The sequence below is a fragment of the Chionomys nivalis genome, chromosome 5, assembly GCF_950005125.1.
Source record: "Chionomys nivalis chromosome 5, mChiNiv1.1, whole genome shotgun sequence".
In the NCBI taxonomy this organism is placed as follows: domain Eukaryota; kingdom Metazoa; phylum Chordata; class Mammalia; order Rodentia; family Cricetidae; genus Chionomys; species Chionomys nivalis.
The window spans coordinates 90256370-90260932 of NC_080090.1; the positions used below are offsets into that span (position 1 = coordinate 90256370).

General features: G+C 40.1%; 1 non-coding gene across 1 annotated transcript; it reads left to right on the top strand.

The window, feature by feature from the left end:
• Positions 1–556: 556 nt before the first annotated feature.
• Positions 557–660, top strand: LOC130875285 (U6 spliceosomal RNA). The gene has a single exon (XR_009057213.1). It is a non-coding gene; the product is annotated as a U6 spliceosomal RNA (small nuclear RNA).
• The last annotated feature ends 3903 nt before the right edge of the window (positions 661–4563 follow it).

Below are 4563 nucleotides of genomic sequence, written 5' to 3' on the forward strand. Positions count from 1 at the left end.
TGAGAGAGTTTCTAGACTAGGGTAAGTGATGTGGAAAGATCCCCTCTACATATGGGGACACCATTCCATGATGGGGATCCTGGGATGAATAAAAAGGAAAAAACAAGCTAAGCATCATCTTCTTTTTCTCTCTGTCTCTGTCTCTCTCCTTCCTGTCACCTCACCTCACACTCTTACTGCTCCTACCGTCACACCGTCCTGCCCAGGATAAACTGTATTCTAAAACTGTGAGCCGAAATAACCCTTCCTCTCTTCGGTTGCTTTCGTCAGACATTGTGTCATAGTAACTAGAAAAGTAACTGAGGCATCTGCAGACACCTTGATGTTGGACTTCCGGGCTCCAGAACAATGAGGCAGTAGAATATACTGCCTAAAGCTCCCAGTCTGAAGGGCGTAGTATTTCTGACCCCACAAGCAAGCAAGTGCCATAAATTCTTTCGTCAACTTTGCAACCGCTCTAGCACTGAAGCTCCAGGACTGTTGGGAGTTTCGCAGATCTGCATGATAGTTACATTTCTGCATATAAAGTAATGCCTGGTAGAGAATTAACACTCAAATGATATTTGCAGCACATGTACTAAAACTAGAATAATAGAGAGAAGTTTGGCATGCACCCTGTGAATGGATGACACACCAATCTGTGAACTATTCCATCTTGTTATAACATCTTTTGTTGGGGATTTATACATACATATATGAACATGAATTATGTATGCATATATGTATCCATAAATATATGCCTATTTACTTCTATGAAACAAAGATTAGGTGTTTTTCAGAAAAAAAAATAAAAGAAATGAAATGAGTGGTATGAAATTCGAATTTTTCTTACAAAGATGAAGAATAAAACATCTTGTGTCTATGTTTCAACCAAATTCTAGGAGATATAGCTATAGCAATAGGAGACAAATTCACAGCTAAAATGTACAAAGGAGGGAAAGAAAGGAAGAAGACATCTTTGTTCTTCGATGGCACAATCACCTATGTAGAAAATTTAAATAAATTACCATATAATTAATAAGTAGTTTGAGCACGATTGTAGGATTTAAAGTTAATACACATTAAACAAAGATGTGAAGGGAAGATGGGGCTAAGGAAGAAAATACATAGAGGGACAGGTAATACTAACAGGGCCATTTGAGGGACCATATGGAAACCTACTACAGTTGAATCTTCTTAAAATATGTACACATATAAAAGAAATCTAACTGGAGTCACCAAAAAGCAGGGGAGATATAGCACTAACTAGACATCTCTCACCACTGAGTGAAATCCCCCAGTACCAGGAATGAGTTCCATTTAATAGAGCTGTTGGCTGAAGGTGCCCATGGAAACTCCCAAACAATTTGGGTTAATGCTAAGTCTACTGGTTGCTCTCTATAATTTGATTGTAAAGCCCTATTGCTGTAGACAACACTTACATACTTATTGAATGCAGAGAAGTGGAGCTGGTACCCAACTAGATCCTTCACCCCTACTTATGAGTATTCATGATACTAGCAGGCACTTTGAACACTACCAGAGAAAAAAATGTTAACACCAACCCAGTTACACCTCCTTTGATCTACAGTAGGAATCTGCCTACATAATACACTGGTACAACAATGGCTCTACAGTTGTGGGAGTAACCAACCACTGTCTGATTGGATTGAATGCCCACTCCATGTTATGGGACCCATACCTAGCACTGCTCAGGTAGCCAGAAACCTGAGACCAGATAGGCAATGGACCTAGGGGAAAACCACACAACTGTTCTGCTAAGGGAGAGTCACAATAAAATGACTCCTACTGACATTCCGCTACACTTATAGATCGGTATCTTGCTCAGCTTTTATCAGAGCAACTTCCTCCTGCCATGGATGAAAACTAATACAGAAATCTACAAATGAACAACATACAGAAAGTGAGAGACCTTGGAATACTCAGCTATAAAAAAGATATCTTCGTTCAATACCTTCCCATCAGGCTCAGGGAACTATGTGAAAGAAGTAGTGAAAGGATTTTAAGAGCCAGTGGGGATAGAAGAAACCAAGAAAACAGTGCCTTCCAGACACAACAGGACTGACACATATCAAGTCATAGAGACCATGGCAGCAGGCACAGGGCATACAGAGATTCAAGCGAGATGGGCTTCCAGAACTGAGTTTTCTTATAGATCAGCAATCAAAGAGTTGAATTCAAAATTAAAAACACAGAGGCTGAGATGCAGTTACCAGCCAGATGCAGAGGAAGCAAAATGAGAAGGTCTCATTGATAAAAAAAAAAAAAAAAAGTACCTAGCCATGTAGCTAAATATAGACAAGAATTGTGGGTTAATTTAAGTTGTAAGAGCTAGTTAATAATAAGCCTGAGCTAATAGGTCAAATAGCTTACTTTAAAAATGGGCTGAAGATATGATTCAGTGCTTACGAGCACTGGCTGCTCTTCCAGAGGACACATGTGCAATTCCTGACATTCACACAGCTATTCACAATTATCAGTAACTCCACTTCCAGGAAATCCAATGACTTCTTCTGATTAAGCATACATGTGGTACACAGAATTACCTGTACCCAAAAATAAACTAATAATTAAAAATTTTAAAAGCACATACAACAACATTTGCATTACCACCAAAAGCTATAAAATATTTAAGTATTAAACATAAGAAAATGTGGGGCATCAAATGGGTCAGTGGGTAAAGGGCACCAAGCCTGACCTCTTGAGTTTGATCCCTGAAATCAACATAGTGAAAAGAGAGAAACAACTCCTACAAGTTGTCCTGCAGTCTTCACACACACACACTGTAGCATGCATGCATGCACACACACATACTAAACAAACACGTGCAATTTAAATAAAAATGTGTATGTGCAATCTAAACATGGAAAATTACAAAGTTGTGAAGAAAGATGTCAAAGGAGTACTAAGTACATGGGGAAGCAGTGTATATGTAAAGAGAGGACAGCTCAATGATGGTGAACCATTAGCTCTTCTCAAATTGACTGAGAGTCAATCAAAATCTCAGTACATTGATTGATCAGTATCAACAAATTGAATTCTAAGGTTTATTTGGAGATGCAAAGGAACCAGAATAGGCAGCATATTATTGAACAAGAACAAAGTCAGGAAACTGATATTATGCAACCTCAAGACTTATTATAAAGCCACAATTATCAGGATAGTAAAGAATTTGTCAAAAAATAATAATAACAAGATAGATTGATCAGCAACACAATAAAAATCCTACAAGTGACCCATATAAATATAGTCAACTTCTTTGACAAATTATCAAAAGAAACACAATGGGCGGGGAAAGACAAATGGTTCTGGAAACACTGGATATACAGCTGCAAAAAAAAAAAAAAAAAAACTAAAAATAAAGTTTACACATTTCATAAGACCTTAAGATGGAGCAAAGATTGCAATGTAAAATGTGATACTATGTACAACCACCAGGAGATAACAGGAGAGAAATCTAATTGACATCCAGTCAGCAAGTTGTCCTCAGACTTCTGCGTGTGCATGCTCACTCTCACACACACACACAGAGACAGACAGAGACAGAGATGTACACAGGTAAGGAAAGCCATGATGTATCCGCAAGGCAAGAGCGTGGCCTGGGAAGCATCTTTTCAGCACCTACTCAGTGACTATTTGTCAATAGTCAAAGAAAAGGGCTGAGAAAGCAAAGAGACCTCAAACTCAATGATACAGCTGGACAGAGATGAAATGAAGAAGAAACCAAAAGAATGACGGTGACTGGAAAACACTAAGGAGCTTGGTCTGGAGTCAGGAGACCATGACACCTCGGTCAAGTCTCCTCCTGTGGTCATGGTCATATTCCACTGTGGACGCTGAGGATCTGTGAATATTTTTAAGTAATTTTCACTTATATAGTATGGGATTCAAAAATAGGTATCAGGCCTGCCCTTGGGCCCATTGTGTAGGCCTGAGCTCTGAAACTGTGTGACAACCACGTTTTTACCCAGAGAAGTGATTCTGGGACTTAGATTGTCAGGGGAGGGTCACCAGCTTTGGAGGTTCCTGAGATCCCCAAGTGAGTCTCACAGGCAGGAAGCCACCAAACCACACTACTCTCTGCTCACCCGAGGATGATTAAGAGTGCATTGGGGATGAAAAGAGGGAAAACAATGGGCAGCCCCTGCACCCCAATTTATAGAAAATAGAGAGCCCTGTAGCCTCTCCCTAAGCCCATGTCCCTCTGGCAGCAACTGTCTTGCCACTGCTTGGCTCCTGACTCAGGTGAGAGCCATATTCAATAACACAGTCACATCAGCAATTCACTGTCACCTACAGACGGCATCGCCCTTAAATAAGCCTTAAAAGGACCTCTAGAGTCTAGCTGCTCCCCTCAGTTGGCACTTCAGTCTGAACTTCATGAATCCCATTTTCTTCTCCTCCCCTCTTCTCCCACCCCTTTCTCTGCTGTCTTTTTCTTTTGATAATGGTGAATTACCCACTTTTGCTTCCCACTTCGGTGAGGCCAGGGCTTCTCAGCAGAGCTATGATTGCTTTTAATCATTCTTGGATGGACAAATGGATTTTACCCATTCATTTCCA